Source organism: Trachurus japonicus, chromosome 8, assembly GCF_045865225.1.
Source record: "Trachurus japonicus isolate A0001 chromosome 8, Traja_1.0".
NCBI classification, from domain to species: Eukaryota; Metazoa; Chordata; class Actinopteri; order Carangiformes; family Carangidae; genus Trachurus; species Trachurus japonicus.
This window is the reverse complement of record NC_140914.1, coordinates 9,056,845-9,068,961: the sequence shown is the minus strand read 5'-3', so window position 1 is coordinate 9,068,961 and position 12,117 is coordinate 9,056,845. Positions and strand designations below refer to the sequence as shown.

The window sequence follows — 12,117 nt, the reverse complement described above, 5'->3', positions numbered from 1 at the left end:
GGCCACTTTTTACATGTTGAAGAGCAGCGGATCCGTGTTGCGATAGCGCGGGAGCAGAAGTCCTCGGGGTGCTCTCATGCTATGCAAGGCTATCTAATGAGATCTTAAACTCGCGGCATAAGAAATCTGGCAGGCTGTGTTGCTCTCCCTCCCCAAGTTTATGGCTGAGCTCACGGGCACAGCAGAGACTCGGGGCCCATTTATATTCATGGCCCAGCGCCGTTTGCACCTCGCCTAACGTCCTGTCCCTGTTGAGAGGGAAAACTGACACACCGTAGGCTGGGAGGGGGGAGTAGAGGGAGTGGGGGGGGGTACAGGCTTCTCCTCCTTCTTTCCTTGTCATTCTTCTGTCTCTTGTGGATACTGACACCAACCGGAGTGTTTGTGCATGTGTGGGCGCGGGTGGGCGCATATGCAATTTGTAATATGGAAAATTGATTGGCCTAATTGCTTTCTATTCACAGCTGCATGTGCGCCGCTTAATTTTTCACAATTAGCCCAGAGCGGTGACACGGTGGGGAGCGTCTGCATGAAGGATGATGACAATGATAACCTTAGAACCGGAGCCTTGTGACGTTGAGGGGCGGGGTGGGTGGGTGGGTGGGGGCGTGGGGAGGCGAAGAAGCTCTCAGCGTCCAAACGGAAAGAGCAGTTTGACTTTGCGTGATCAATCTGGAGGAATCAGGCTGGATACTCTGCACTACAGTCTAACAATAAGTGACACCGAGCGTCCTGCTGCCTCCGTCGGCAGAGGAAGCTTGTGATCGTGACGTAGTTAAGGTTTATTCTGGATCCCTTTGTCACATGTCTCCTCCCCCTCCCCGTCACTCCTGACACTCCGTTGTCACCTAACAAATCCAGGCACCCTGTGCAACAGACCTGGAAAGAAAGATGATCTAAAACAGGCACAACTTTCGGCACTGTGCCGGGTCTTGAAGTCGCGTAAACACACTTCCCTCAAGGGATGAAGAATTGTTTTCACTTTCCAGGAGCAGAAAAGAAAAAAATCAATACGTCACCTCCACAGAAAACTATAAAAGCCAGAGTTGTTTATGACATGCTCTGATTACTTTCCATGGAGCCGTTTTACATGGTTTAGCCGCAATTAGAGCGACAGGGTCTGTCTGTCACTCAGTTTTTACTATATCTGACAAACCATGACCCCAGTCAGTCAAGCAGCCGCTAATACCAGTAAATCCAGTATTTCACTTTCACACAGAATCCTCCTCTTTTTTCATGTTTCTTCTTTCTCACTGTAAATACCCTCAAATATATTTGTATCTTAAGCTCAAAGCTGCATGAATCAATGCTTCTGGAGCAGACAATGAATTAAACAACCCTGTAATGTAAAATGGGTCAGTCAGACAGACAGAGTTACTGCCATAACTCGCTGCTCTACAGAGCAGTTCAGCTCCTTTTCTATGGCAGACACAACGACAGAGCTGTAACAAGCTGGTGAACATGGTGGAGCAGCTGAAAGGGCCAAATGTGGCCTCGTCTGGTGGTCACAAACACAGCTTGAATGAGGTGATAATGTTGCTGTGTGAAAAGTGAAAGTTGGCGACATCGGTGCCATTGAAACTACAGATTAGTGATTTGTCAAACTTGTTTTCCTGCCCCCTACTGGTAATGAATGAGGCAGCTTTATTCCAGGACAGGTGGTTAAAGATGAGCTTCTTCACTGTGTTGCTATTATTGCATTTTCATGGTGGATTGTTGACAATGTGCTCCTTCCTGCTGGATGACTCTGTAATGTGAACACTGGATTTTGCATTTTCTATTATGACGAATAAAAGATTAAATGGTGGCTGTGAGAACTTTCCAGAGATTAACAAACCTTCCTCTCTTTCAGTCAGTTCAACACCTAAACCAGGGGTCGGCAGCCTTTGTGACATATCTATTATATCAGAATGAAACAGTCACAACATTTCAAAGACATGGGCAAATATCTACAGTACATGTTTAACAAAAAACTGTATATCTGACGTTCATAACAAACCAAACCGTTTGAAAACCGGTCAAAAACTGAGAAAGTTCTGGTTATTTTAGTAGAACATGCACCATAGGCTTAACACTGGGGGGAGTAAGCAGACCAATGCAGGATGGCAGCCGTTTGGCGACGCCGTGTCATTGGGCAGCAGTGTCAGGTGAATCGTCTAGTCTTCTTATATATATTATCAATGCATCTGAACACATCTGAAGCGTGCAGGGTCACTGGGAATGTCGGCGGGAGGACAGCAGCTACACAGCGCTGCAGGGAATGTGGGCGGGAGATCTTGCTGTCACTCAAACAAGAGAAACCAGGCCACACATAAGGCTGTGGTCATCGTTAATGGATGAATTTAAATAACACAGAGAGGTGCCAGCGTGCCAATAATGCCCACCCCTGACCCAAACACTGGAATTAAACCTGTTGTCATGTTTTCTACCTACCTACAGCAGAAAACTGGTTCAACAGACACACATCTGTACCATTACATGGCACCGGGGGGAGGAGATAAAATATGGCCCCTTTAAATGAATTTTAGTTGTACTCAGTTTGCACACCGCAGCTTTAAACACCAAAAGGAAAGAGGGAGTGCAATTTAAAGCTGACATACAACCACCAGGCCACACACACACACACACACAGGGCAGATTAAAAACAAAGTGGTATGCTCATATGTGGATTAGAGCATGTGTACATGTGTGTGTGTGTGTGTGTGTGTGTGTGTCATCATAGTTCAGCTGTATGTGTGGGCAGCCGCCGAGTCAACTGGTGACAGCTGGACCAGTGGCAGGGGTGGAGAGGAAGGAGGGAGGATGGGGGCAAGGAGGGAGGAGAGAGGAGGGAAGAGGGGGGAGAGGTCTTCTTCTGCACGGGCAGCCATGGCTTCAGCTTAACCAGGGTCTTACACTGATCCCTGCTCCAAATACTCACACACATGTGGCCGAGCGCGGGGGGCTACAGCACCAAACATCAGCACAAGACTCCAAACCTCGGTGTCACCTGTCGACACGAGAGTTTACAGCCAGGTCATCGTCAGCCGGCGGGGTCAGGGTAGGAATATGAATAAAGCCTCAGCAGGTAAACATCCGCCCCATGCGCTGCGGTAAAATGGATTACATTCACCACACCATTGTAATCTGCAGCCTCGCGAAAGATTATTACCCTCCAAACACTTGCACGTACAATCTGTTCAATCTCACTCTGCGCGGTGTGTGCTGACGGAGCGAACGGCGTCTGATGGAGTGACATGACGCCCGCTATAAATGTGATAAAGCAAAAGAGGAGAGATATATATCAAACATCTGTCCAATGACAAGTGAACACATGGATCCGTGTCCTTGGAAAGGAAGGTGTTCTGCATTTTTGACGTACTGTACAGTAAATGAAGATCTTGTTTGAGCCGCATTGATCCGTTGTTTTTAATGTGAGGCAACACAAAGGACTCAAGGTTGTGTCATATACTGTATGTTGGCAGTTCGAGCTCCAGGACTAGATGGGATTTCAGAGACAGTAGCTGTAATAAACTGCGCAGCTTTCCATCTGCTGTGCCATTTAAAACTTGCTGATGGCGAACCCCTCTGATGCTATAGAATCAGGAAATCCAACTGCTCACTTCAGCTCCACTTGCCTCCTGAATATTTAAATCCTTTAATGCACAAGGACGCCATCCCCAAAGCCTCAATAGCCTTCAATTGATTCCTCTTTCTCTGTCTCTGTATGTGAAAATTTACAAGACATTTCATGTTAGAAACCCACCGCCCCCCCCCCCTCTTTTCACTTTTACCCCCCTCTGGCCCCCTCAGCAGTAAAGATCACATCAGATTTATACAGGGATTTCACACGGACAGGTTTTCATCTCACGGCAGATCAATCACTTGTCGTGTGCAGTTAATGTAGAGGCGTGCATGTCTTAAATATGTCTTCAGTGCCAGTGGCAGAAGTGACGGCAGGTGGGGAGGGGGGGTCTGTGACAGAAACTAATATCACTGAGTGAATCTGTTTGATGTGCCTCTGTCTCGGAGGGGTCAGCAGAAACAGATAAATCACGGGTGGTTTGGACCACAAAGCCTCATGTCGTGGTTTCACTTTGGGGCGCACCTCGGCAGGAAGAGCTGCCGGACCCCGGGACCCGGTCTTATACTTTCTCATATGACAGCGTGACAGTGCCATTTATCACATGGCCACGATACAGAAAACTACACCATAAAGAACAGAGCAGTAAATCAGCAGACAGGTGTGGGGATGGCCAACAGGGGGGAGGTGGGGGACTCAGCCCCGGCTCAGACCTCTCACCTGACCTTCAGAGAAATGGACCAATCAATGGCATTTTGTCCAAATGAGCCCAAAGAAAGAGCCACAAACGTCTGATAAGAGTAACAGCGGACGGTGTCAGCGTGTCGGACCGCAGCCTCTACATCTTCACCTCGCTACATAAAAGTGACAGGGTTTTCTGTATAGTGGCACTTGGCATTCAACATAAATTTGCAAAGGGATACTGGGATGTTCAAACTAATTCCCCGCATTACAATATTATTATTTGCCTACGGCAATAAATCAAATGTAACAAAGCTGATTGGATGAGACAGGATTCATTAAGATTCCCCCCAGTGTCAGTCACCCAACACCGGTGCATTCAGTTAAAGTTTCATCCTGGAAAAATAAACTGCAACACAGTGTGAGTGAAGTGAAACCTCTTTTAAATCATTGATGACGAACCTGTGATATTAATGGCTCTTAGAGGGATAGTTCAACATTTTAGCAAATTGGCCCATTGCCATAGTTCCTATAGTCTTAGCAGTAGGTTTATCACCTTTAAATAGCTATTTTTAGAACGGCGGAGCAGAGCTGCGAGCTGCTCAGAGCTACGGAGGCTCATGGGATTTCTTGGTTTCCCTCATCAAACTCATCAAATACACAATCCAACAACTCCAAAACGCTCTGGTGGACAAGTTGTGACCTGCACATTCACCACACTATGAGATAATAACAGAACGTTACGAGACAGAGTTGTTTTAGAGGTAAATTCATGCAAAACCGCCACGTTCTGTTATTATCTCATAGCGTGGTGAATGTGCAGGTCACAACTTGTCCACCAGAGCGTTTTGGAGTTGTTGGATTGTGTATTTGATGAGTTTGATGAGGGAAACCAAGAAATCTCATTAGCCTCCGTAGTGTAGCTCTGAGCAGCTCACAGCTTACTTTTATGTTTCCACATACTTTTAAAAATCTCTTCCAGGTCATGTGAAATGCGTTCTATGATGTTGTTCATATACTTGTATGAACATTATCTCTCCTTTGTTGCTTTTCAAAGATATTCGTAAAGAAAATTGAAGTTACTGACTCGATTGCAACATTAATCAGCCGCCGCCCACTGCTCATTCACACAAGACATCAGTCAGTCAACCATGTCACATTTAATGAGACTTTTACAACTGATCTCCTGAACAACTCAATGTGATAAAGTAAAGAAAAAAAAGAAAGAAAGAAAGAAAAGGAGAAGATGTAGGAAAAGACGACTAAAATTTCAACTGTAGATAATTAGAGTGAGACATCACAGAGCTGGAAACAGAGTTTGTTTGGCAGGTGATCTGTGGAAAAACGCAGCACAGAACCATAACAGCAAGATGTTCTCAGACTGCGACTGGAATTAACACAAACTGTGAAGTTGTGGGATTGTGAGCAAACACAGAGGAATGCATTAATGTTTGATTAGATTATTTGCAAACTTAATGGCGTGGCTGCGAGAGTTGTTTGCGCACTCTCTGCCGTCCCGCAGAGGTTTGCTAAATTCATCTTTGGCTTCAGTATTTGTTTCCTAAATGTCTCAGCAGCAGAAGTATGTCACTTCCATTTGATGCTGAAAGGTACAAGCACATAAATCTCACCGACTGCTACTGGTTGGGGCACTAAAATTATAAAGCATGCACTCGTCTAATGGGCCGTGGAGCCATATATTTATTATCCATGATCAGGTATAGTGATATCGCCCTTTCCAACTTTTTTTTTTCAACCATGATTAACAATTTCAACATTGAAAGTCTTTATCTACAGTATTGTGGCCCTTTAAGGACATCTCAGACGACACTGTCATATTGACACATTGTATGTTTATCAGTCTTATTTATTACTTGTGTTGCATTTGTTTAAATCATTATGCTGCCATGAGTCCATGTTTAAGTGTTAATTTCAAGTATAAGAGTCATTAGGATTCAACTCCGAGGACCATGATTCCAATACATATACATTTTTTTTTATTCTGGTGTTTGAATTGCTGAACTGACAGAAGTGATCCTGAACCGAGCATCCACCACCACCCGACATAAAACTATATAGTATGTCAGAAAAATGTCTTCCAGAGAATTGTTATTGGACTTGGTAATAGGTATTCTCTGTCGGACTGTAGAACAGCACACTCTAACATTTGGTATCTGGACTGTTGCGATTGAGAAAGTGGTCTAGTCCTGTTTATTAACTCTGTTCCTATTACTCAGAGCCGGGCCATGTGGAGCTGTGCCAGGCTCAGTCTCATGAATATAAAGTTGTTGTCTTCATGCGTTTGAATACAAATGTTACAGAGTTAAAGGGACGCTTGTTGCTTTGCTCATGCTAGTGGCCTATAATTAAACATTATAAGTTGATTTGGAGGAGCAGCGAAGTCAAAGCCCGGTTGGCCTTGGCCTGGTTTCAATTTATCTCGTGCTTTCTGCGCTCTTAGCAAATGTACAAAGATGGAACGGGGATAAGACGCTGGAGATGTGGCTATATTTCTGATAACAATCTGCCTTAGGTCCACAGGAGTTGATCTGATTGAGTATTCCCACAACAACCGGCCCACACCTGCTGGGGCAGAGTCACAGACAGATGCTGGGCGGCAGATATATCTATGATTCTGGCTGCAGATATTGTTTCGTTTATCAGAGATGGGTCACAAAGATACTTCAGATGACAAATGTAGACCAGCACAGAGAAACTGTGGGTGAATTACAGCTCGCAGCGAAAACTAAATTCACAAAATACCTCTGATCTGACATGAAATCGGAGCAGTGGACACACGCCAACTATGTCAAACTGTGGGTATTTCTGGATACTGGTTTTTTTTCTCCTGCTTGTCACCTCTTTTTATTCTCACGCTGTACTCATGATGCTGATTAATCTACAGATTAGATTAATGGCCGTGGATTTTAAGAGATTAACATGGCCGTGTTAAATCACAGTTTAGTTAAACATATTGATAAAGGTAAATGAATCCTGAGGTCGAGGTGAGAGTTGTGATTCCCACATAAATCGCTGTAGCACTGATCCTGATTGAGGCAAACTTACAGAGTGTTGCCAAAGTATTAGAGACATTGATCTAATTTTTTTTTTTTTTTTTTTAAATCCCACGGACATGTTATGTATTGTACATTTATGAAGTGCGATAATCTCTGGTGACATTTCACACTGTTGATTTTCTTTCATTCCCTTGAAAGGTGCTTCTGCGATTTTGGAAACTACATTCATGTCAATATACAGTATGTCTTATGTGTCAATGGGAATCAGCTATACCCAGTGCATGCTGGGATAGGTTACAGCCCCCCTCAACTCTGAACAAGATGATCAATTTTTAGATTTTTAAAACTTTTTTCTACAAGGCCTTCTGTTCTCATCCAGTCTGCTCTAGATAATTTATTTCTAACATATTCCAAAGAACATGTATTCAGCAAAAACATCCCACCTGGTTTCAAGTCAATCCATCCTTAAGTAGAAAAAATATGATAATACAAGTCTGCAGCTGTCTGACTCTGAACTCAAGTGGATACCTTCCAAAGTTGCCGTCTTTCCATTATGAAACTCTCCCTTTGTGTTCCTGTCCTTCTCCCACAGCTCAGCAATCAATCACTGTTTGTTGAGGCTCGAAGAGAGAAATCCGCTGCTAAAAGACACATCAACTTCTCTAAACTTATACAGCTGAGGCCTCAAATGAGTTTCTACTGAACTTCACAATGCATTTCAGCTCAAAAATAATGACCGCAATCTTTTTTTTTTTTTTCTATCAATCATCCCCTACAGTTAAATCTCTAATGGCATCTTGCTGTGGCGAGTTATCAATAATCCTTTCAATGTTCTGTACATGTGAGCATGGAAAGAGTGGAAAAAGTGTGTGACACAACTTTAGGTTAGACTGCTCACGTTTTAAAAGACAAAAGAAAAATAAAGCCCATATATTAATTAATGGCAGGAAAGAGAAAATAAACAGAAGTCTAATGTCCATCCACATTGGTTTGACATCGTCTGTCTGTAAATTTTGTCAGTTAAACATAAATCAACATGTATGATATATTTACACATTAAAACACATGACTTATGTTGTGTTTCTTGGGAGGGACTGAAGCAAATATGAACACACTATTATTATTATTATTATTATAGAATCATTTTATATAGTGACGCAGCAGATCGTCAGTGGATGTCTCTGCTGCTCCTTTAGTTAATTAGCTACTTCACTTATTTATAAAGTGGATATGAACTCGACTGCTTTGTGTGACTTTGCTTTTGTCAGTTACAAAACGTTGCAGGTGAAGTGGATGGGAGGTGAGAGTAGAGGTGGTTTTGAGGAGAAGTCCTATCAGTCTCTCTATGATTCCTGTACTTTAGAGGTCAGTAAAGGTCACGGAGTCATGAACGGCTGTCAGGGTGCGATATCAAGAAATTGTCCTCGCAGAAGATCCTGTTGAGCGCTCGGACGGTCAGCACTTTTACTGATAATGACACAGAGGAGGATGAGTTTATCAGCATGTGAGCCGCAGACGCAGCAGGCTGCAGATTCACGGACGAGCGTATTGATCATGTAGCAGAAGACGGGACAGGTGCACACTGTTAAACAGCTGCGGCAGAGGCGTCGTGCCCAGAATATAAAAGCAGTCATTAAACACTGCGCCGGTGAGACCTCACTTCTCAGCCAGATGTATTTACTGCTGCAGCCTCACGTTAATGAGCTGGATCGGGAACCAGTTGGAGTACCTGACACCTCAGCAGCACCTCATCGATAGATGGCGGCTTTTTTTATGTGGTGTCACAACTCATATGGTCACTATCAGAAAATGAAGGGCCGGACAACTTGAGTTTACAGGATGCAATAGGATGAGACTTGAATACGAACTGAGTGTGGAAACTGGTCACGGCCAAGAAACGGCATTGAAATAGAAATATGATAATTCATTTGAATTAGACAAGGTCACAAAGATTAGATAATAATATTCTGTAGCATATGTGTATTGAAATGTTCTCATATTGAGTCTGCAGAGCCCATACATACTGAGCAGGAAGCATCAATATGTGCGGAAAAGTCTATTTACCTTATCAACAGTATTCAATTTACAGGAGCAGGTACCGCATGTAGAGGCCGAACATGCAGATGCAGATATTTGCATTAATGCCTGTTCAGTTTATCAAACTGTGCAGATGTCATTATGGTGTGGAGGCACCGCAGACTGAAGCACAAGGAGAATAAATCATGTGATTGAAAAGAAGCAGCAGTTATATTGGAGGTATAGCCTTTATCTGAACTTCCTGAGTGGCAGCTAATTCTGTAAAGGAACTGCCTCCACCATATGTCACCCACTAGAGGGGGATAAGCACATCTTAAATGTTTGTTAGTCAAACAACTGTGAAGATAGAGAACACAAACAGCGACAGTGAGAGCAGATGGCTGCTACTCCGATGAGTCTCTGACAAGTTAAATAAAATCTAATCTCTCATTAGATTATTTTCACTATTTTCATACAGGAAGTGGTTGGAGGCAGCTCCTTCAGTCACATCACTAGGTTTCCTTGTACCAGGATTGACTTTGGCATGTGTGTAGCAAATCAAACTGAAGAGACAAATATCTGCTCACACTCCTGCCAAATCTTTCTATTATAAAATCATCTGCAGCACTTTTTTTTTTTTTAATTAAACATTTAGTCTATGAAATGTCAATAAACATCAAAAATAATTAATTCATTAATTGGCTGATTGCTTTGGCTCTAGTTCAAATACTCACATAATGAAGACAAACTTCTCAAACCCTCTCACGTAGCCTATTACCTCAGGACATAATAATCCCTAAATAACTTGCACAAATGTACTTGCTGAATAAAGTTTGCAATTCAAATTAAGAGGCATAATGCTGGTCACTTAAGGTTAAAGATGTGATTTCTGTTTTAGGATGAGGTGCATGTGGTGTTTTTTTTTTTTTAAATGAATGTGTATATTGTGCGTTGATGAGGATCACAGTTTATTTTATCCTCTGACTCATGTGTCTTGTGTTTTTTGTAGCGCTGTCTGTCACATTTGTCTTTCTCACAGTTTTAATAAACATCCACACAGGAGCTTTTCCTTCACATATATTTACACTTTGTCACTTCATGGGTTTAGGGCAGATCAGAGGGTTTTACTGCTTAAAAAAAAATACTTCAAGTATAAATATAAACAGGAAAGATTAAGATGGATGTGTGTGTGAATGTTCAAACGACCAGAGCAGGTGTTTATAGTTATCAGTGACATATTGTGCAGCCTTCAGTGAGCTTAAAGCCACATTTTCATTGGTTTTATGTTTAGGTAATTCATCAAATTCAATGAGAGAGGGAAAGGGAGGGGCTTTAAACAGGCCCAAGGGAGAAAAACAACATAAAGAAAAGTGAAAGGTCCTTGGTCGACTAACAGAACATGTGAACTGAAGCAAAAACAACAACGAAAAACACACAAAAGGCTGAAATATAACATGCTAGTCCGTCTTGAACTATGAGCTCACTCACCGTGATGCAACCTGACATGTTAGAAAAAAAACAGCTCTGTAACTACATTATTAGGAAGTGTGGTGATATTTAGCGGAAACGTAATTACATAAAAAGAGGAGGAGGTTTGTAAGAGGATTACGTCAAATAGGTGGTACCGGCGCAGCTAGATGTACATAAGGATGGCAGGTTTTAGGAGTAATTGATTCCTCCCTCTGGGTCCCCAGGTACAGTATGACTCATGCTGAATCCAGTTTGTAGCAGCGTCATGACGCAAACAGCAACCTGTCTCTCAACTCCAGTATGTGCTGTGTATCTGTTACAACCTGGCTGCATCGTGTCGTGATAACTCAGAGTGAACGTACCTGTTGGTAATACATCCTCTCTAAAAACCCATGGATGTCCATCGTGACTTTTGATCCCTTACATCAAACCCAAGCCCTCAGATTTTTTGTATACACAGGAATGTTTTTTGGAGGATTTAGCCTGAGCACAGATGAAAAGCCTCTTTCCTTTATGTATCACTGTAGAGTTTTAGAGTTTTAGGGGTCAGTGCCCAGCAAATCTACAGCAACTGAGCCGCTTCACAAAGCTTAGATGACGGTCCTGAAAAGAAGCTAAACATTAAATAAGGTACAAAACTAAAAGCTCCGATCTATGTTATTACTCCGCTGCCTTGGTATTAGATGGCATGCTGACAATACAAGGCCTTGTCACGAAAGTTATTGATGACTCATTCTCTGTTTGCTTTAATTCTATATCCACCGCCGCACGATTCGACCTCGGCGTATCCGCTCAGCTGTTCCCCTGCCTTGATTAAACACGTGGAAGGTCAGAGCTTTTAAGCATTTTGACCACGTACGTCGGTCCCCGTCAAAGACATTAACCCTAAACTATTCCACTGCTGTCGCAGCTGAAACATGGCTAATGTCATTGGAAGGAATGTGGCAGATGCCCTCTCGCGGTGGGGACTAATCAATTTAGAAAATGATTTAGAACGCAGCACCTACCAGGAGAATCACATGTAGGACACAGCATATATACGGCCCTCCCCATGCATGTGCAGTGTCTTTCATTTGGATTTCAGCATGTGACATGACTGTGAAAACAATCCAATGATGAATATTCTAGAGACACACCGACCGAGCGCGGCTGCTCCTCTGCAGCCCGCCTGCGTTTCTCCATGAGGAGCCGCTCGCTGCTCGGTCCCACACAGGAAGTAACACATAAAGAGAAGTGCACCACACAGCTACAATGGGCCTCGTGCAATAGCCAAATCTCTTGATAAGTTTATACACTACAATCAAGCCGTAGGCCATGACGCCTGGCAGGGATTACCGAGGGATTACAATATATTCACCCCACTGGGATTCC

At 43.1% G+C, this 12,117-nt stretch overlaps 2 protein-coding genes across 2 annotated transcripts in view; both read left to right on the top strand.

Annotated features, from left to right (window-relative positions):
• Positions 1-12,117, top strand: part of LOC146982592 (C-reactive protein-like) — a 468,648-nt gene that overhangs the window by 283,948 nt on the left and 172,583 nt on the right. The window lies entirely within an intron of this gene.
• grin2ca (glutamate receptor, ionotropic, N-methyl D-aspartate 2Ca) overlaps positions 1-12,117 on the top strand; it is a 58,353-nt gene that overhangs the window by 5,762 nt on the left and 40,474 nt on the right. The window lies entirely within an intron of this gene.